We start from the raw sequence: 22,626 nt of genomic DNA, 5'->3' as shown, positions 1-22,626 counted from the left end.
TGCTTGAATTATGTGGAAGACATATACATGAGGTGGAGAGTGTCTACCCGGCTTATATGTTGCAAAATTGACCGGTTTAGACTCTTAGGTTACTTTATGCATTTAATTAGAAGTTGTTATTACTTGTTACATCTTTTGTTGTTGAGCTCATTCTTATATGCTTAGATTGTAGACGTTATTTCATGCTCTAGGTTCCATTGTTGAGTTTGCTCTTATGTGTCTTAATTGATGTTACTATTACATGCTATATCTTTCATTATCAAGTTTATTATGCTTTAACCGAAGTTATTAGTACATGTTCTCTCCATCGTTGTTGAGTTACTCTTTTATGCGTTCAATTGAAGTTGTTAGTATACGTCATGCCTTTCATTGTTAAGTTCATTCATAAGAAATTAATTGAAGATGGAGTTATTGAGAGTTATTTATCTGTTTGGGTTGAGAGTTATTTATCTGTTTGGGTTGAGAGTTATTTATCTGTTTAGAGTCATGATTGAAGTTCATTCCGCTTACACCAGTTCAGGAGTATGAAACTTGACATTCATTGATCATGAACATGTATCCTTGTATTATCTGCTTCCATTGTGATATTGAGCCTATGACCACGCCGAGCGGATTGTGATAGTGAGTCTGTGACTACACTGGGTAGATTGAGATATTGGCATATGAGTTGTCCGTGCGATCGTGATTAATAATGTGGACATGAGGTACTGTGAGCATATGATTTGTGATTCGAGACTCGTGACTTGTGATTTTGAGACAAGGTATCTCAGAGTAATTCTGTTGTGAAACTTGTACTAGAAAGACTTGATTATTCGATTGTCATTTTTTTTACCTTATTTGGTTTCACTTGTACTTTAACAGTGTTCTGATTACTTTACTTTTGTTATCACATGTTTATTTCTTGTTGCCATTTATTGATTCTTGCACCTATTATTAGGTTCATACTTATATACTGCACAGGTAATTATGACTAGTTGGTGTCTTTTGTACCTCGTCACTACTCCACAGAGGTTAGTCATGATACTTATTGGGTATCGACCGTGGTTGTAACGACCCGGCTAGTCGTTTTGAGTATTTTAGCCCCAATAACCTATTTATTGCCTCCTCTATGTTTTATTATGATTATGTGACTTGTCGGGGTGTTTGGTTATTGTTTCGGGTGAGTTTCGCAGTGAAATGAGACACATAGTCCCTAAGTTAGAGCTTTAAGTTGAAAGAGTTGACCATAATTTAAATTTTGTGTAGACGACTCCGGAATGGAGTTTTGATGATTCCAATAGCTCCGTATGGTGATTTTGGACTTAGGATCATGTTCGGATGTTGATTTGAAGGTCTGTAGGACGTTTCGACTTGAATTGGCTAAAGTTGGAAAGTTGAAGGTTTGGAAGATTGAAAAGTTTGACCGGGATATGAATTTATTGATATCTGGTGGGATTCCGATTCTGAAAGGTGGAATAGGCCTGTCATGTCATTTATGACTTGTGTACAAAATTCGAAGTCAATCGGGGTTGTTTTGGTATGAATCAACATTAGTTTTGGAATTCAGAAGTTCATAGTTTTAATAGGTTTGAATTGGGTTGAGATTCATAGAATCGATGTTGTTTGATGTGATATTTGGCCCTGAGTAGGTCCATTATATGTTTTAGAACTTGTTGGTATATTCGAACGGGGTCCCGGGGGCCCCCGGGTGTGATTCGGATTGAATCCGGAACTATTTTGGACCTTATGCATCGCTGAAGTTTTGTTGTGACTGGTGCAATCGCACCTGCGCATTTCAGGTCGTAGTTGCAGCGCCGCAGGTGCGTCACTCAATCCGCATAAGTGAATATTGTCATGACCAGCTGGGACCGCAGGTGCGGTCCATGTTCCACAGAAGCGAACTCGTCGATGCAAGGAATGCATCACAGAAGCGGAGATGGCCAGGGAGGCCTTGGATCGTAGAAGCGGACATCGTCCACATAAGCACATGCGCAGAAGCGCATTTTGTCCGCAGATGTGGAGGTACATACACACGTTTGGTCCGCAGAAGCGGAATTTCATGACTTAAGGTGGAACCGCACCAGCAATGGTTTTTTCGCAGGTGCGGCATCACACATGCGATTGGGTGACCGCAGATGCGGAATCACTAGGAAGAAAAGGGATAAGTTTGAGGGTTTGATTTCATTATTCATTTTTGGACCTAAAGAGCTCGGTTGGTGGCGATATTTTGAGGGATGTTTAAGGAAATCTTTGGGGTAAGTGATTCTAATTCGGATTTAACTATGTTTCACGAATCAATAGTTATTTTCATCATTTAATTAGTGATTTGAGTTGGAAATTTGGGGAAAAATTATGAAAACTTCTTAGGCTAAATTTTGGGGATTTGAAAGGCAATTTGAGGTTGAATTTGAGTAATTCTTGTATGGTTGAACTCCTTATCGAATGGGTATTTGGATTTTGTAATTTTGGTCGGGTTTCGGGACGCGGGCTCGAGATGACTTTTTGAGTTGACTTTTGTTTCTCTTTAAAGATCGTAACTTTATTGTTCGGAATAGTTTCCTATAGTTTATATTTATGGTATGAAGTTGTTTTGGCTATATTCGAGCCGTTCGGAGTTAGATAATCAAGGAAAAGTCTTACTAGTGGATTCAGTTAGCGTGTTTTGAGGTAAGTGTCTTGCCTAACTTTGTATGGGGGAATTACCCCTTAGGACTTGTGTTTGTTTTTGTTAATTGTGATATGTGAAAGCCATATATGCAAGGTGACAAGTGTGTACACGGGCTAAATGTGAAAGTTGACCGGTTTTAGCTATGTAGATTCCTTTCATGCCTTAATTGTGTTACCTTAACATGTTATATTCATCATTATTAGTATATCTTCACATGCTCTAGCTGTCTTATCTTTTATTTGTTATTTGCCTTTACATGTTTAGCTGAAGTATTGTTTCCTCTATTCCTTATTCATTATTTAACCGTTGAGTTCTTTACTTGAAGTTGTTATTTTTGTAATATCTTATTGTTGAAATTAGTATTGAGTTATAAAGGCCGTGATTTACATTGAGGCAAGGTAATAAAGTTGTGAAATACTATTATTGTTGAGTTATTCACTTCCGGTATTTATTGTGAGACTCATGTGCATATTATGGTTGAGCCATGGGCTATTTGATGTGAAAATACTATTGTTGTTGGTTTCTTGGCAAGTTGTGATATTGGGCACTTGATGTGCGATTTGTGATACGTTGTGATATTGATACACATGCGCTGGTATAAGGATTTGGGGTTGAAACGCATGCGGTGAGATAAGGTGGGCTTGATACGCGTGTTGCTAGTAGGGGAACTACTTGAAGCCACACGGTGTGATAAGGTGTGCTAAAACGCGGGAAGCTATTTCGGGAAAAAATAATTTTTAAAACTAAATGCAAGGCTCCCGCGGTGATATAAGGAAAGATTGTGAAATATTTTATGATTTGAGACTACGAGGCGGTACCTCAGTAGTGATTCTTGTTGATACTTTTCTATTACTTCACTAGTGTTTTGTTGCTTTGTTTCGTGCCATAACATTCCTTGTTTTCTTCTGTGATGTATTATTTGCCTTAGTTTAGTTTAGCTATCCTCAGTGTATTTCTTTACTGTCTCATTTCTATTGTTATCATTCTTACACTGTTATATAATTGTTCAGTTTCTTATTTATTCCCGTAGGGCCTTGACCTGACCTCGTCACTATTCTACTGAGGTTGGGTTTGGCACATATTGAGTACCGTTGTGGTGTACTCATGCTACGCTTCTGCGCTTCTGCACATCTTTTTGTGCAGATCTAGGTACCTCCTACCAGTCCAAGCTTCAAGGTATACCACTGAGACGAGCCCAGTTCAGAGACTTCAAGGTATACCTGCCGGCGTACGCAAGCCTCGGATTCACCCTCTATCTTGTCTATTTTATTTTCTTATCCTTTTATAGACACTAATGTATAGGGATGTTCTGTACCATCTTATAGAGCTTGTGACTTGTATTCGCCGGATTTTGGGAAGTTGTGTTTCTGTTGAGTTAAGGAGTTTCTTTATATGATAGTGGTTGAGTAATTTGAAGGTTCTTTATAAATTTTGACTTAATATTGAGTAATTTGAAGGTTCTTTATAAATTGTGACTTAATATTGCATGTGTGTTAGGCTTTCCTAGTCTTAGATACTATGTGTCATCACGACATCCTACGGAGGGAAATTGGAGTCGTGACAGGTTGGTATCTGAGCTCTAGGTTCATAGGTGTTACGAGTCAAAAGCAGGTTTAGTAGAGTCTCGCGGTTTGTTACAGAGACGTCTGTACTTATCTTCGGAAGGCTGTGGAATTTTTAGGAAAGGTTTCAATTCTTTGATTCCTTATTGTGCGAAATTGTTGACTTTGAAAATCTAAATCTCTAGTTTTCTATTCTCTCACAGATGGTGAGGACACGCACAACTGGATCTAATGATCAGACACCCATGCCTCGTGCTAGAGCCGCGAGAGCTCGGGGCCGGGCCAAAGGCCGAGGACAGGCATGTGGTGCAGCCAGAGCACCTGCCCGAACTGCCATAGAGGAGACACTAGTAGTTCTAGTTGGAGGGCAGGCACCCGAGATGCCTGTTACTACCCCTACACTTTGGGAGACCTTCGCCCAAGTTTGGAGCATGTCTGGCACTCTAGCTCAGGCGGGGCTAATTCCACTTGATCCTGCCACATCTCAGGCCGGGGGAGGAGCACAGACTCCCACCGCTAGTACCCCAGAGTAGCGAGTCCAGGTTGACCAGGTCCCAGAGGTCATACCAGTGCAGCCAGTTATCCCAGTTCATCCCGAGGTTAGGGCAACAACATCTGAGGGGGAGAAGCTCAGGCTCAAGAGGTACAAGAAGTACCACCCTCCTACTTTCAGCCCTTTAGAGGATGAATAGGGTTTTCTTGAGGAGTTCCATCATATCCTTCATACTATGGGTATTGTGGAGTCGAGTGCGGTTGCTTTCATTACGTTCCAACTTAAGGGAGTGGCTTTTCAGTGGTGGCGAGATTATGAGTTGGGTAGCCTGACCGAGGTAGCTTCACTCACATGGGATCGGTTTTCAGAGATGTTCATGAGAGAGTTTGTTCCCCAGAGCCTTCATGATGCATAGCGCGCATATTTTGAGCAGTTGTGCCAAGGTGCTATGACCGTGTCAGAGTATAGTGTCAGGTTCAGTGAGTTGTCCCGACACGTACCAGCCTTAGTCTCCACATTCAAGGAGCGAGTCCGTCGATTTATTAAGGGGCTCAAATACGGTATTAGATTCAACATGGCTCGAGAGTTAGAGAATAACACCCCATACTAGCAGGTGGTGGAGATCGCTCGGAGATTGGAGGGTATGTGGAGCCGAGAGAGAGAGGCGAGGAAGGCCAAGATGCCTCAAGATTCTGGCACATATAGTGGTGCCCGTGCCCCAGTTGCAACCCGTCATGGTAGAGGCTATGTGAGTCGTCCTATTCATTTAGCACTTCCAGCTTCCAACGGTGTTCCGGCCACTCCCAGGTCTTAGGTTGCCCATTATGCACCGCCATTGTCTAGTGCACCTTCTACACGGGGTGCTTTCAGCAGTCAGTCCAGCCAATCAGGACCGAGCCAGTCTCAAAAGCCACATCCCCCGAGAGCTTGTTTTTAGTGTGGTGACACTCGTCATATGGTGAGGCACTGCTCTAGACTCAGTAGGGGTGCACCTCCATCGGCCACTTAGGCTCCACGTATTCCACAGGGTCCCCAGACTTCTCAGGCCGTGGTTATCACACCAGTTGCCACTCCACCTGCACAGCCAGCTAGAGGTAGGTCTCGGGCGGGTAGGGGTCGCCCTAGAAAGGGAGGCCAGGCTAGATGTTATGCTCTTCTGACTAGGACGGAGGTGGTTGCATCTGACTCAGTTATCACATGTATTGTTCCAGTTTGTCATAGAGATGCATCAGTCTTATTTGATCCATGCTCCACTTATTCTTATGTATCATCTTACTTTGCTTCATATTTGGGTATATCCCGTGATTCCTTGAGTTCTCCTGTCTATGTGTCCATACCAGTGGGAGATTCCATCATTGTTGAATGTGTGTATCGGTCGTGTTTAGTTGTTCTTGGTGGTTTTTAGACCAGAGTTGACCTATTGTTGCTCAGTATGAAAGATTTTGATGTTATTTTGGGCATGGACTGGTTCTCACCCTATCATGCTATTCTTGATTGTCACGCTAATACGGTGACATTAACTATGCCAGGTTTGCTGCGATTGGAGCGGAGGGGTACTTTGGACTATGTTCCTAGCAGGGTGGTGTCCTTCCTTAAGGCACAACGAATGGTTGGGAAGGGGTGTAAGGCATATTTAGACTTTGTGAGAGATGTCGGTGTTGATACTCCTACCGTTTATTCAGTTCCGGTAGTGATAGACTATCCATATATATTTCTAGCGGATCATCCGGGCATGCCGCCCGATAGGGATATCGATTTTGGTATTGATTTGTTGACGGGCACTCAGCCCATCTCTATTCCACCGTATCGTATGGCCCCAACGGAGTTGAAGGAGTTAAAGGAGTAGTTGCAAGAGTTGTTTGATAAGGGTTTCATTCGAACCAGTGTATCACCTTGGGGGGTGCTCCGGTCTTGCTTGTAAAGAAGAAGGATGGTTCTATGCGTATGTGTATTGATTATCATCATTGAACAAGGTTACAATGAAGAACAAGTATCCATTTCCACACATTCACGACCTATTTGATCAGCTACTGGGTGCCAGAGTGTTCTCAAAGATTTATTTGCGGTCATGCTATCATCAAGTGAAGATTCAGGATCCGAATATTCCGAAGACTACCTTTAGGACTCTGTATGGTCATTATGAGTTCCTTGTGATGTCATTTGGGCTGACCAATGCCTCAGTAACATTCATGCACTTGATGAACAGTGTTCTATGCGTATTTTGTTTAATGATGACATCTTGGTGTACTCCCGGAGTCGGGAGGATCATAAGCAGCACCTGAGGACCGTGCTCCAGACCTTGAGAGAAAAGAAGTTGTATACAAAATTTTCAAAGTGTGAATTCTGTCTTGATTCGGTGCCGTTTTTAGGACATGTAGTGTCGAGTGAGGGGATCAAGGTAGATCCGAAAAAGATTTAAGCGATGCAGAGTTGGCCCAGACCATCTGCAGCTACTGAGATCCAGAGTTTTCTTGGTTTGGCAGGGTATTACGATCGATTCATAGAGGGTTTCTCATATATTGCTACAACTATGAGAAGATTGACCCAGAAGGGTGCTCCGTTCAGATGGACCAAAAAGTGTGAGGAGAGCTTTCAAAAGCTCAAGACTGCTTTGACTATAGCCCCACCGTTGGTGTTGCCTACGTGTTCGGTGTCTTACATTGTGTACTATGATGCATCGCGTGTTGGCCTCAGCGCGGTGTTGATGCCAGACTATAGGGTTATTGCCTACGTGTCTAGAAAGTTAAAGTTACATGAGAATAATTATCATGTCCATGACCTTGAGTTAGCAGCTATTGTTCATGCCTTGAAGATTTGGCGGCACTATTTGTCGGTGTCCCTTGTGATGTCTATACCGACCACCGGAGTCTACAACATCTTTTCAAACAAAAGGACCTGAACTTGCGGAAATGTATATGGTTAGAGTTGCTTAAGGACTATGTGGTGGCCGATGCCTTGAGTCATAAGGCATTTAGCTTGGGCAGTTTGGCATATCTATCGGCAATGGAGAGGCCATTAGCATTGGATGTTCAGGCCTTGGCCAACCAATTTGTTAGACTTGATGTTTCGAAGCCGAGTCGAGTTTTGCATTGTGTGGTTTCTTGGTCTTCTCTATATGATCGTATCAGAGAGCGTCGGTATGACGACCCCCATTTTCTTGTCCGCAAGGACACAGTTCAGCAAAACAATGCCAATAAGGTCACTATTGGGGATGACAGTATGTTACGGATGCAGGGCCGGCTATGTGTGCCCATTGTAGATGGTTTGTGCGAGTTAATTCTTTAGGAGGCCCACAGTTCGTGGTAATCCATTCATCTAGGTGCCGCTAAGATGTATCAGGACTTGAGGCAGCACTATTGGTGGAGGAGAATGAAGAAAGAATTTGTGGAGTATGTGGATCGGTGCCTAAATTGTCAGCAGGTGAAGTATGAATATCAGCGGCCAGGTGGATTGCTTCAGAGGCTAGAGATTCCAGAGTGGAAATGGGAGTAGGTTACTATGGATTTTGTTGTTGGGCTCCCACAGACTCAGAAGAAATTTGATGCAGTATGGTTGATTGTGGGAAGGTTAACTAAGTCGGCTCATTTCATTTCAGTGGCGACTACATATTCTTCAGAAGAGCTGTCTCAGGTCTATATTCGCGAGATTATCAAACATCATGGTATCCATCATCTCTAACCAGCATACAAAGTTTATTTTAGTCACGTGAGTTGAGTTGAGTACAATATTCCACCCTCAAATGGATGGACAGTCTGAGCGCACTATTCATATATTAGAGGATATGCTTCATGCATGTGTCTTGGAGTTCGGGGGTTTTTGGGATCAGTTCTTACCGCTTGCGGAGTTTGCCTACAACAACAGCTACCAGTCGAGCATTCAGATGGCTCCATATGAGGCCTTGTATGGGTGGCGGTATCGGTCTTCGGTGGGTTGATTTGAGTTGGGTGAGGCTAGGCTATTTGGTACAGACCTAGTTCAGGATGCTTTGGAAAAGGTTAAATTGATTCAAGATCGACTTCGTACAGCCCAATCAAGACAGAAAAGTTATGCGGATCGGAAGGTTAGCGACGTTGCATTCATGGTTGGGGAGCGGGTCCTGCTCCGGGTTTCGCCCATGAAGGGTGTTATGAGGTTCAGGAAGAAGGGCAAGTTGAGCCCTAAGTATATCAGACCTTTTGAGATTATTGAGAGGATTGGGGAGGTGGCCTACAAGCTTGCACTTCCATCTAGTCTAGCTGCAGTTCATCTGGTATTCCTTATTTCTACGCTTCGAAAGTATCACGGTGATCCAACTCATGTGTCGGATTTCAGCTCAGTCCAGTTGGACAAGGATTCGTCTTATGATGAGGAGCCGGTAGCTATTTTGGACAGACAGTTCCGAAAGTTGAGGTCGAAGAACATTGCTTCAGTGAAGGATCAGTGGAGGGGTCAACCGGTCGAGGAGGCGACTTGGGAGACCGAGCATGATATGCGTAGCCCTTATCCTCATCTTTTCCCCACTTCAGGTATGTCTCTATACTCGTTCGAGGATGAATATTTGTTTTAAGAGGGGGGAATGTAACAACCCGGCCAACCGTTTTGAGTATTTTAGCCCTGATACCCTATTTATTGCCTCCTCTATATTATATTATGGTTATCTGATTTGCCGGGGTGTTTGGTTTTTGTTTCGTGTGAGTTTCGAAGTGAAATGGGACATATAGTCCCTAAGTTGGAGCTTTAAGTTAAAAGAGTTGATTGTAGTTTGACTTTTGTGTAGACGACTCCGGCATGGAGTTTTGATGGTTCCAATAGCTCCGTATGGGGATTTTAGACTTAGGAGCATGTCCGGATGTGGATTCGGAGGTTCATAGGTCGTTTCGGCTTGAATTGGCGAAAGTTAGAAAGTTAAAGGTTTGGAAGATTGGAAATTTTGACCGAAAGTTTACTTTATTGATATCGGGGTCAGATTCTGATTCCGAAAGTTGAAATAGGTTTGTCATGTCATGTATGACTTGTGCACAAAATTTGAAGTCAATCGGAGTCATTTTGGTATGAATCGGCATTAGTTTTGGAATTCGGAAGTTCATAGTTTCAATAGGCTTGTGACTTGTAGAATCGATATTGTTTGATGTGATTTACGGTCTCGAGTAGGTCCATTATGTGTTTAAGAACTTATTAGTATATTTGGACGCGGTCCTGGGGGCCTCAAGTGTGATTCAGATTGAATGTGGAACAATTTTGGAACTTATGCATTGCTGAAGTTTTGCTTTGACTGGTGTAATCACACATGCACATTTTGGGTCGCAGGTGCGGCACTGCAAGAGCAGCCCTCGAGCCGCAGAAACAAATATTGTCATGACCAGCTCGGACCGCAGATGCAGTCCATGTTCCACAAAAGCGGACTCGTCGGTGAGGGGAGTGCATCGCCGAAGCGGATATGGCCAGGGAGGCCTTGGATAGTAGATGTGGACAGCGTCCGCAGAAGCACATTTTGTCCGCAAATGTGGAAGCGCAGAAACGTATTTGGTCAAAAAGAGCAAAATTTCGTGTCTTAAGCTGGAACTGCACCTGCGATATTTTTTCCGCAGGTGCGGTGTCGCAGATGAGATTGGGTGACTGTAGATGCGGAATCACTGGGCAGAAAAGGGCTAAGTTCGAGGGTTTGATTTCATTATTCATTTTTGGACCTAGAGAGCTCGGTTTGTGGAAATGTTTCGAAGGACTTTCAAGGAAATCTTTAGGGTAAGTGATTCTATCCAGGATTTGACTATATTTCACGAATCCATAGTTATTTTCATTATTTAATTAGTGATTTGAGTTGGAAATTTGGGGAAAACTGTGAAAACTTCTTAGGCTAAATTTTGGGGATTTGAAAGGCGATTTGAGGACGAATTTGAGTAATTCTTGTATGGTTGAACTCGTTATCGAATGGGTGGTCGGATTTTGTAATTTTGGTTGGGTTACAAGACGCAACCCCGGGTTGACTTTTTTATTTGACTTTTTGTTTATTTGTAAAGATCGTAACTTTATTGTTCAGAATAGTTTCCTATAGTTTATATTTATGGTATGAAGTTGTTTTGAGTAGATTCGAGGGAAAGGCTTATTAGTGGATTGAGTTAGTGTGTTTTGAGGTAAGTGTCTTGTCTAACTTTGTGTGGGAGAATTACCCCTTAGGATTGGTATTGGTTTGTGTTAATTGTGATATGTGAAAGCCATGTACGCAGGTAACGAGTGTGTTTACGGGCCAAATGTGAAAGTTGACTGGTTTTAGCTATGTAGATTCCTTTAATGCCTTAATTGAGTTACCTTAGCATATTATATTCATCATCATTAGTCTATCTTCACATGCTCTACTTGTCTTATATTTTATTTGTTATTTGCGTTTACATGTTTAGCTGAAGTATCGTTTCCTCTATTCCTTATTCATTATTTAATCGTTGAGTTCTTTACTTGAAGTTGTTATTTTTGGAATACTTTGTTGTTGAAATTGGTATTGAGTTATAAAATCCGTGATTTACATTGCAGCAATGTTGTAAAGTTGTGAAATACTATTCTTGTTGAGTTATTCATTTCCGGTTATTATTGTGAGACTCTTGTGCATATTGTGGTTGAACCATGGGCTATTTGTTGTGAAAATACTATTGTTGTTAGTTTCTTGGCAAGTTGTTATATTGGGCACTTGAGGTGCAATTTGTGATACGTTGTAATATTGATACACATGCGCTGGTATAAGGATTTGGGGTTGAAACGCATGCGGTGAGATAAGGTGGGCTTGATACGCGTGTTGCTAGTAGGGGAACTACTGGAAGCCACGCGGTGTGAAAAGGTGGGCTAAAACACGGGAAGCTATTTCGGGAAAAATAATTTTCAAAACTAAATGCAAGGCTCCCGCGGTGATATACGGAAAAATTGTGAAATGTTTTGTGATTTGAGACTACGAGGCGGTACCTCAGTAGTGATTCTTGTTGATACTTTTCTATTACTTCACTAGTGTTTTGTTGCTTTGTTCTATGCCATAGTATTCCTTGTTTTCTTATGTGATGCATTATTTGCCTTAGTTCAGTGTAGCTATCCTCGGTGTATTTCTTTACTGTCTCATTTCTAATGTTATCATTATTACACTGTTATATACCTATTTAGTTTCTTATTTATTCCCGTAGGGCCTTGACCTGACCTCGTCACTATTCTACCGAGGTTAGGCTTGGTACTTACTGGGTACCATTGTGTTGTACTCATGCTACGCTTCTGCACATCTTTTTTTGCATCTCCAGGTACCTCCTACCAGTCCAGGCACCAGTGAGACGAGCCCAGTTCGGAGACGTTGAGGTATACCTGCCAGCATTCAGATGCCTTGGAGTCACCCTCTATGTAGTATATTTTTCTTTTCTTATCTTTTTATAGACACTGATGTATAGGGATGTTCAGTACCATCTTATAGAGCTTGTGACTTCTTTACGTCGGATTTTGTGAAGTTATGTTTTTGTTGAGTTACGGAGTTTTTTTATATGATAATGGTTGAGTTATTTGAAGGTTATTTATAAATTCTAAGTTAATATTACATGTATGTTAGTCTTAGAGACTAGGTGCCATCACGACATCCGATAGAGGAAAATTGGGGTCGTGACAAGTTGGTATCAGAGATCTAAGTTCATAGGTGTTACGAATCATAAGCATGTTTAGTAGAGTCTCTCGGATCGGTACGGAGACGTTTGTACTTATCTTCTGCAGGCTATGGGGTTGTTAGGAAAAGTTTTACTTCTTTGATTTCTTATCATGCAAAATTGTTGACTTCGAAATTCTAAATCTCTATCTTTATATTCCCTCATAGATGGTGAGGACACGTACAGATGGATCTGATGATCAGACACCCGCGCCCCCTGATAGAGCCGCGAGAGCCCTGGACCGAGGTAGAGGCCTAGGATAGGCACGTTGTGCAGCTAGAGCACCTGCCCGAGCTACCACAGAGGAGCCACCATTAGCTCTAATTTGAGGGAAGGCACCTGAGACGCCTGTTACTAGCCCTGCACTTCAGGAAACCCTCACCCAGTTTTGAGCATGTTTGGCACTCTAGCTCGAGCAGGGTTGTTTCCACTTGCTCCTCTTCCATATCTCAGGGCGGGAGAGAAGCACAGACTCCCGTCGCCCGTATCCCAGAGCAGCGGGTCCTGGTTGACCAGGTCCCAAAGGTCATACTAGTGTAGCCAGTTATCCCAGTTCAGCCCGAGGTTAGGGCAGTAGCATCTGAAGGGGAGTAGTTTAGGCTCCAGAGTTACAAGAAGTACCACCCTCCTACTTTCAGTGGCTTAGCTTCAGATGATGCACAGGATTTTCTTGAGAGATGCCACTGTATCCTCCGTATTATTGGTATTGTGGAGTCGAGTGGGGTTGCTTTCATTATGTTCCAGCTTAAGGGAGCGGCTTATTAGTGGTGGCGAGCATATGAGTTGGGTAGTCCAGTCGAGGCAGCTTCACTCACATGGGCTCAGTTTTCAGAGATGTTCATGAAAGAGTTTGTTCCTCAAAGCCTTCATGATGCATGGCGCGCAGAGTTTGAGAAGTTGTGCCAGAGTGCTATGACCGTGTCAGAGTATGTTGTTAGGTTCAGCGAGTTGTCCCAATATGCACTAGCCTTAGTCTCCACAATCAGGGAGCGAGTCCGTCGATTTATCGAGGGCTCAACCATGATATTAAATTCAGGATGGCTCGAGAGTTGTAGACTAACAACCCATACCAGCAGGTGGTGGAGATCGCTCGGAGATTGGAGGGTATATGGGGACGGGAGAGAGAGGAGAGGGAGGCCAATAGGCCTTGAGATTCTGGCAAATATAGTGGTGCACGTGCCCCAGTTGCAGCCCTTTATGGTAGAGGCTATGTGAGCCGTCTTGTTCATTCAGCACTTCAAGCTTCCAACGGTATTCCGGCCACTCCCAGGTCTCAGGTTGCCCATTATGCACCGCCACTGTCTAGTGCACCTCCTGCACGTGGTGCTTTCAGCAGTCAGTCCAGTTGACTAGGCCTGAGACAGCCTCACTAGTCACATCCTCCGAGAGCTTGTTTTGAGTGTGGTGACACTCATCATATGGTGAGGGAGTTCCCCAGACTCAGGAGTAGTGCACCTCCATCGGCCACTCAGGCTCCACATATTCCATAGGGTCCCTAGACTTCTCAGGCTATGGTTACTGCACCAGTTGCCACTCCACCTGCATAGCCAGCTAGAGGTAGGGGTCGAGTGGGTAGGGGTCGCCCTAGAGGGGGAGGCCAGGCTAGATGTTATGCTCTCCCGACTAGGACGGAGGCGGTTGCATCTGACTTAGTTATCATATGTATTGTTTCGGTTTGTCATAGAGATGCAGCAGTCTTATTTGATCCAGGCTCCACTTAATCTTATATATCATCTTACTTTGCTCCATATTTCGGTATATTCCGTGATTCCGTGAGTTCTCCTGTCTATGTGTCCATGCTAGTTAGAGATTCCATCTTTGTTGACCATGTGTATCAGTCGTGTTTAGTTGTTCTTGGTGCTTTTGAGACCAAAACTGACCTATTATTTCTCAGTATGGTAAATTTTGAGGTTATTTCGGGCATGGACTGGTTGTCGCCCTATCATGCTATTCTTGATTGTCACGTCAAGTCTGTGATGTTGGCTATGCCAGGTTTGCCGCGGTTGGATTGGAGGGGTACTTTGGACTATGTTCCTAGCAGGGTGGTGTCCTTCCTTAAGGCACATCGGATGGTTGGAAAAGGGTGTGAGGCATATCTAGCCTTTGTGAGAGATGCCAGTGTTAATACTCCTACCATCGTGTCAGTTCCGATAGTGAGAGACTATCCAAATGTATTTCCGGCAGATCTTCCGGGCATACCGCCCGATAGGGATATCGATTTTGGTATTGATTTGTTGCCAGGAACTCAACCCATCTCTATTCCACTATATCGTATGGCCCTAGTAGACTTGAAGGAGTTAATAGAGCAGTTGCAAGAGTTGCTTGATCAGGGTTTCATTCGGCCTAGTGTATCACCTTGAGTGCTCCGGTCTTATTTGTAAAGAAGAAGGATTGTTCTATGCGTATGTGTATTGATTATCGTCAGTTGAACAAGGTTACAGAGAAGAACAAGTATCCATTGCCACGCATTGACAACCAATTTGATCAGTTATATGGTGCTAGAGTGTTCTCAAATATTGATTTGCGGTCAGGCTATCATCAACTGAAGATTCGGGATCTGGATATTTCGAAGACTGCCTTTAGGACTCGGTATGGTCATTACGAGTTCCTTTTGATATCATTTGGGATGAACAACGCCCCAGCAGCATTCATGGACTTGATGAACAGTGTATTCCAGCCCTATCTTGACTCATTCGTCATTATGTTTATTGACGACATCTTGGTGTACTCCGGGAGCCAGGAGGATCATGAGAAGCACCTGAGGACCGTGATCCAGACCTTGAGAGAAAAGAAGTTATATGCAAAAATTTTAAAGTGTGAATTTTGGCTTGATTCAGTGGCATTTTTGGTACATGTAGTGTCAAGTGAGGGGATCAAGGTAGATTCGAAGAAGATTGAAGTGGTGCATAGTTTGCCCAGACCGTCTTCAGCTATTGATATCCGGAGTTTTCTTGGTTTGGTATGGTATTACCATCGATTCGTAAAAGGGTTTCTCATCTATTGCTGTACCTATGACCAAATTAACCCAGAAAGGTGCTCCGTTTAGATGGATCGAGGAGTGTGAGGAGATCTTTCAAAAACTCAAGACTACTTTGACTACAGTCCCAGTGTTGGTGTTGCCTACGGGTTCAGGGTCTTACACTATGTACTTTGATGCGTCGCGTGTTGGCCTCGGTGCGATGTTGATGCAAGACGGTAGGGTGATTGTCTACGCGTCTAGACAGTTGAAGGTACATGAGAAGAATTATCATGTCCACGACCTTGAGTTAGCAGCTATTGTTCATGCTTTGAAGATTTGGCGGCACTATATGTATGGTGTCCCTTGTGAGGTCTATACCGACCACCGGAGTCTACAACATCTGTTCAAACAGAAGGACCTTAACTTGTGGTAGCGGAGATGGTTAAAGTTGCTTAAGGACTACGATATCACCTTTTTATATCATCCCATGAAGGCCGATGCCTTGAGTCTTAAGACATAGAGCTTGGGCAGTTTAGCATATTTACCGGGAACGGAGAGGCCATTAGCATTGGATGTTCAAGCCTTCGCCAACCAATTTGTTAGATCGGATATTTCTGAGCAGAGTTGAGTTTTGGCTTGCGTGGTTTCTCATTCTTCTCTATATGATCGTATCAGAGAGCGTCAGTATGGCGACCCTTGCTTGCTTGTCCTCAAGGACACGGTTAAGCACGGCGATGTAAATGAGGTCACTATTGGGGATGAAGGTGTGTTACGGACACATGGCCGGCTATGTGTACCCAATGTAGATGGTTTGCGCGAGTTGATTCTCCAAGAGGCCCACAGTTCTCGATACTCCATTCATCCGAGCACCGCTAAGATGTATTAGGACTTAAGGCAGCACTATTGGTGGAGGAGAATGAATATAGACATAGTGGAGTATGTAGCTCGGTGCCTAAATTATAAGCAGGCGAAGTATAAGCATCAATGACTAGGTGGATTGCTTCAGAGTGGAAATGGGAGCGGGTTATTATGGATTTTGTTATTAGGCTCCCACGGACTCAAAAGAAGTTTGATGCAGTGTGGGTGATTGTGGATAGGTTGACCAAGTGGGCTCATTTCATTCCAGTGGTGACTACTTATTCTTCAGAGCAGCTGGCTCAGGTATATATTCGCGAGATTGCCAAACTTCATGGCATGCCGGTATGTATCATCTCTGACCGGGGTGCGCATTTTACATCACGGTTCTGGAAGTCCGTACAACGTGAGTTAGTCACGCGAGTTGAGTTGAGTATATCATTCCTCCCTCAGATGGACGGACAGTCCGAGTGCACTATTCAGATATTAGAGGATATGCTTTGTGCATGTGTCATGGAGTTCGGGGGTCCTTGGGATCAGTTCTTGCCGCTTGCGAAGTTTGCCTACAACAACAACTACCAGTCGAGCACTCAGATGGCTCCATATGAGGCATTGTATGGTAGGCAGTGTCGATCTCCGGTGGGTTGGTTTGAGCCGGGTGAGGCTAGGCTATTGGGTATAGACTTGGTTCAGGTATGTTTCTATACACTTCAGGTATGTCTCTATCCTCATCTTTTTTACCACTTCAGGTATGTCTCTATACTCATTCGAGGACGAATATTTGTTTTAAGAGGGGGAGGATGTAATAACCCGGCCGGTCGTTTTGTGTATTTTAGTCCCGATCCCCTATTTATTGCCTCCTCTATGTTGTATTATGGTTATGTGACTTGCCGGAGTATTTGATTTTGGTTTCGAGTGAGTTTCTGAATGAAATGGGACATATAGTCCCTAAGTTAGAGCTTTAAGTTAAAAGAATTGACCGTAGTTTGACTTTTGTGTAGACGACTCCAGAATGAAGTTTTGACGGTTTCAATAGCTCCATATGGTAATTTTGGACTTAGAAGCGTGTCTAGATATTGATTTGGAGGTTCGTAGGTCGTTTCGGCTTGAATTGGCAAAAGTTAGAAAGTTGAAGGTTTGGAATATTGGAAAGTTTGACCGGGAGTTGATTTTATTTATATCGGGGTAGGATTCCGATTTCGGAAGTTGAAACAGGTCTGTCAGGTCATTTATGACTTATGTGCAAAATTTGAAGTCAATCGAAGTTGTTTTAGTATGAATCAACATTATTTTTGGATTTCGGGATTTCATAGTTTCAATAGGCATGAATTGGGTTGTGATTCATAGAATTGATATTGTTTGATGTAATTTTTGGCCTCGAGTACGTTTGTTATGTGTTTTAGAACTTGTTGGTATATTCAGACGGGGTCTTGGGGCCCCCGGGTGTGATTCGTATTGAATCCGGAATAATTTTGGACCTTATGCATTGCTGAAGTTTTGTTGTGACTAGTGCAATCGCACCTGCGTATTTCGGGTCGTAGGTACGGCTCCGTAAGAGCGCCCCTCGAGCCACAGAAGAGATAATTGTCATGACTAGCTGGGACCGCAGGTGCAGTCCATGCTCCGCAAAAGCGGACTCGCCAATGCTGGGAATGCAGCATAGAAGCGGATATGACCAAGGAGGCCTTGGATCGCAGAAACGGACAACGTCTGCAGTAGCGCATGAGCAGAAGCGCATTTTGTCCGCAGACGTGGAAGCGCAAAAGCATGTTTGGTCCACAGAAGCGGAATTTTGTGACTTAAACTAGAACCGCACCTGCAATCATTTTTCTGCAGGTGCGGCATCGTAGATACGGCTGGGTGACCGAAGATACGGAATCACTGGGCAGAAAAGAGCTAAGTTCGAGGGTTTGATTTCATTATTAAATTTTTGACCTAGAGAGCTCAGTTTGTGGTAATGTTTCAAGGGATTTTCAAGAAAATCTTTGGGATAAGTGATTCTAACCCGGAATTGATTATATTTCACGAATTCATAGTTATTTTCATTATTTAATTAATGATTTGAGTAGTAAATTTGGGAAAAAATTGTGAAAACTTTTTAGGCTAATTTTTGGGGATTTGAAAGGCGATTTGAGGTCGAATTTGAGTAATTCTTGTATATTTGAACTCGTTATCGAATGAGTATTCGGATTTTATAATTTTGGTCAGATTCCGGGACGCAAGCTTGGATTGACTTTTTGAGTTGACTTTTTATTTCTTTTTAAAGATCGTAACTTTATTGTTCAGAACAGTTTTCTACAGTTTATATTTATGGTATGAAGTTGTTTTGGCTAGATTTGAGCCATTCGGAGTTGAATAATCAAGGGAAAGGCTTACTAGTGGATTGAGTTAGCGTGTTTTGAGGTAAGTATCTTGCCTAACTTTGTGTAGGGGAATTACCCCTTAGGGCCGTGTACGCAAGGTGACGAGTGTGTACACGAGCTAAATGTGAAAGTTGACCGGTTTGAGCTATGTAGATTCCTTCCATGCCTTAATTGAGTTATCTTAACATGTTATATTCATCATCATTAGTCTATCTTCATATGCTCTACTTGTCTTATCTTTTATTTGTTATTTGCCTTTACATGTTTAGCTGAAGCATTGTTTCCTCTATTCCTTATTCATTATTTAACCGTTGAGTTATTTACTTTAAGTTGTTATTTTTGGAATATCTTGTTGTTGAAATTGGTATTGAGTTTTAAAGGTCGTGCTTTATATTGAGGCAAGGTTGTAAAGTTGTGAAATACTATTCTTGTTGAGTTATTCACTTCCGGTATTTATTGTGAGACTCGTGTGCATATTATGGTTGAGCCATGGGTTATTTATTGTGAAAATACTATTGTTGTTGGTTTCTTGGCAAGTTGTTATATGGGGCACTTGAGGTGCAATTTGTGATACGTTGTGATATTGATACGTATGCGGTGGTATGAAGATTTGGGGTTGAAACACATGTGGTGAGATAAGGTAGGCTTGATACGCGTGTTGCTAGTAGGGGAACTACTTGAAGCCACGCAGTGTGAAAAGGTGAGCTAAAATGCGGGAAGCTATTTCTGGACAAAATAATTTTCAAAACTAAATGCAAGGCTCCCGTGGTGATATAAGGAAAGATTGTTAAATGTTTTGTGATTTGAGACTACGAGGCGGTACCTCAGTAGTGATTCTTGTTGATACTTTTCTATTACTTCACTACTGTTTTGTTGCTTTGTTCTGTGCCATAGCATTCCTTGTTTTCTTCTGTGATGCATTATTTGCCTTAGTTCAGTATAGCTATCCTCGGTGTATTTCTTTAATGTCTTATTTCTATTGTTATCATTATTACACTGTTATATACCTGTTCAGTTTCTTATTTATTCCCGTAGGGCCTTGACCTGACCTCGTCACTACTCTACTGAGATTAGGCTTGGCACTTACTGGGTACTGTTGTAGTGTACTCATGCTACACTTCTGCACATCTTTTTATGCAGATCCAGGTACCTCCTACCAGTCCAGGCACCAGTGAGATGAGCTCAGTTCGGAGACTTCAAAGTATACCTGCCGGCGTCTGCAGGTCTCGGAGTCACCCTATATGTAGTCTATTTTCTTTTCTAATCCTTTTATAGACACTGATGTATAGGGATATTCTATGCCATCTTATAGAGCTTGTGACTTGTATTCATCGGATTTTGGGAAGTTGTGTTTCCGTTGAGTTACGGAGTTTTTTTATATGATAGTGGTTGAGTTATTTGAAGGTTCTTTATAAGTCTCAGTTAATATTGCATGTATGTTAGGCTTACCTAGTCTTAGAGACTAGGTGCCATCACGACATCCTACGGAGGGAAATTGGGGTCGTGACAGTGGTGTACTCTTACTATACTTCTGCACATTTTTGTACAGATCCAAGTATTGGAGATAACAGACTCAGGCAGAGTTAGCTTCTTGATCGTGAGAATTCAAAGTAGAGCTGCTTGGTCGCTGCATTCCCTTTGAGTCCTTTTCCTTTCGATTGTACTATTTATTCGTTATCTGAATAATATTGTATTTAGTTTTTGAGATATTCCTATGTATTCATCTAGAGTTCGGGACTCTGTACTACCTAGTCTTGGGAGGATTGTTATGATTATTGCCGCGTGGGCTTGTATCACCTTCATATCGGTATTTATATTAAACTATGTTTTAAAAATATCATGTTTAACTGGTTTAACTGTTGTAAGTAATCGGCTTACCTAGTTTTAAATACTAGGTGTCATCACGAGCCTAAGGTGAGATTTTGGGTCGTGACAATATATGATAGTAGCATGACTCTCTTTTACAAAACAATCTGTAGCCTTTTCTTCTCATTAGAAGCTCAACTCTTTCTCCCCAAAGATTTGGTGGACCACTACAGGAGGTCAAAATTGCTTTCTTATCATACCATTTGAAACTTCAAATGTGCCAATATTAAAATTTAAGAGAAATAAATGATATACTCAAAGGCATCTTAGCTTTTGGAAGGAACAGGTGGTAATTGCCTCCTGTATGCACCATGTAACGTAATCATGCTTGTAAATGTTAGTAGGAGTTGAGGCTTTTGAATCTACCAAATTATGTTGCTCTAGTGGGCAAAGTAGGGATGAAAATGGCTAAATGTGTTTCTATGTGAATTCAGAATATTGTAGTAGACTGCAGTTTTAGAGCATCAGAGCAGGAGCAATTCTGCTGACCTGTCTCTCTTTTTCTCAGTAAAGAAAAACAAAGAAGTTGCAGTTCTCAACATGGAGTCATTGCTTTATTTTGAACAGAATCTTTGATTTTGCTTCAGCATAATCCTGCATGTATCATGTGTCATATCGTGATTTAATTTTTATCTGCGTCAAACATAAGTAAATGTTACAGGCCCTGCCGCCCTGGTACTTTATATTTTCTTATGAAGTACTAAGATGATTTTATAGATCACCATTGTGAGCATTGATAAAATCATCATCAAATATCGATTGAGGTTTTTAGGTCAATTTCGGACTTCCTTCCAATGAGCATATGCGTTTTTTGATATTAACTTCTTATTTCAGTACGAGTTAGTGTTTGTCTTGTTTGTACTATCAAAGTTTGACATGGTCTTTTAACTGGCCACACAAGTACAGTGAGTTGTTTTTTTGGTTTTGCCTTTAAAGCCCGTTGTTGGTGATTGTAGAAGTAGTTTATCATACCTTCTCATCCTTTTCACCTTCAACAGATACATGGACAATTCGCTAAAGAAATTGGGACTATCAAGGAGGTTTACTATAAAATATCCTTTCACTACCTAAGAAACAAGAATTGTTGGCAATGATCAAGTCTGTTCCCTGAGAAAATATATTCCTGTAGTCAGTTTCTTTTCATCTTGTAAACATCAAATCATGCTTACTTTAACATTGATTACTCGGTCATTATCAAACTGACAACAATCTTTTTCTATTTGTGGAGATCTCATCCGTGTGCCTTTTATTTTTAATAGGCCATTAACTAGATCAAAATTATTCTCAACGAGTCCATAAGAAGTGAACCCATTTTTTTCATTGGGTCCAAATAAAGACCAAAGATTTTGAGCGATCAATCCGGCAGAACAACTCAAAAGATAAAGAAGTATCGTTAATCTCTTCATGCTCGTTCCAAGCTCGAGATCTTAGTTTTGATGTTTCTTTATAGCTTGCCATTTCAAGTTAACCATGGGGATTTTCTCTAGAGGTTGTTCTAATTACTAGTAAGGTGTTTAAGTTCTACAATATGTCGGGAAGGAAGATATGCCACTTTTAGATTTTTCTTATAGCAAACACTACGAAATTGTAATTGTCTTTTCGTGAAAAAATTTATTATTTAATAGTTGAAGTTGTGTAAGTTATTTTTACATGTTTTTTGGTGGTACAAGAAGCCAAGGACAATTGGTCCTGATGCAATGGCGGCAGAAGCAATGCAGAAAACGAAGTCTCCACCATCTCCAGTTCAATTCTTACCAGTCATTGACCATCAAAATATTTTGATTGGTATTGTTACATTACATGGGCTGGTCTCCGTAGGCTTGTGAACTTTTTGCCAATGTAACACATTCTCTGCTTCATTGTTTGAGTCATTAGTTGTTGCATATTTTTGGTTTCTTTTTCACATGTTGTTAAGCTGATGATTTGCTTAATGTAACATTAACAGATTATAGTCATGTTATTAGAGGAAGAGACCAAATCTCGCTATTCCCCACCAGGCACATCCCCCGTCTAAAGTCGAACTAGCACTAGCTTCCTCCATACATTCAAGAGTAAACAGTACTACGTAAAATTTTCAAAAATTAAAATCTTAAGTACATTGTGCGTGCTCACCGAATAATACATTGAAATTTCCCGAGTTTCTTCACAGATTAAACAAACAACAATTACACCTCAGTCCCAAACAAGTTGGATATCATAAAATGCGCAACCCTTCTCCTTTTCATGGACATGAAATCGATA

The 22,626-nt window shown here is 41.9% G+C and overlaps 1 pseudogene; it reads left to right on the top strand.

The window, feature by feature from the left end:
* Positions 1-22,211, top strand: part of LOC104119417 (probable arabinose 5-phosphate isomerase) — a 46,372-nt pseudogene extending 24,161 nt beyond the window's left edge.
* The last annotated feature ends 415 nt before the right edge of the window (positions 22,212-22,626 follow it).

Source organism: Nicotiana tomentosiformis, chromosome 6, assembly GCF_000390325.3.
Source record: "Nicotiana tomentosiformis chromosome 6, ASM39032v3, whole genome shotgun sequence".
NCBI classification, from domain to species: domain Eukaryota; kingdom Viridiplantae; phylum Streptophyta; class Magnoliopsida; order Solanales; family Solanaceae; genus Nicotiana; species Nicotiana tomentosiformis.
This window is presented reverse-complemented; position numbering and strand designations above follow the sequence as displayed.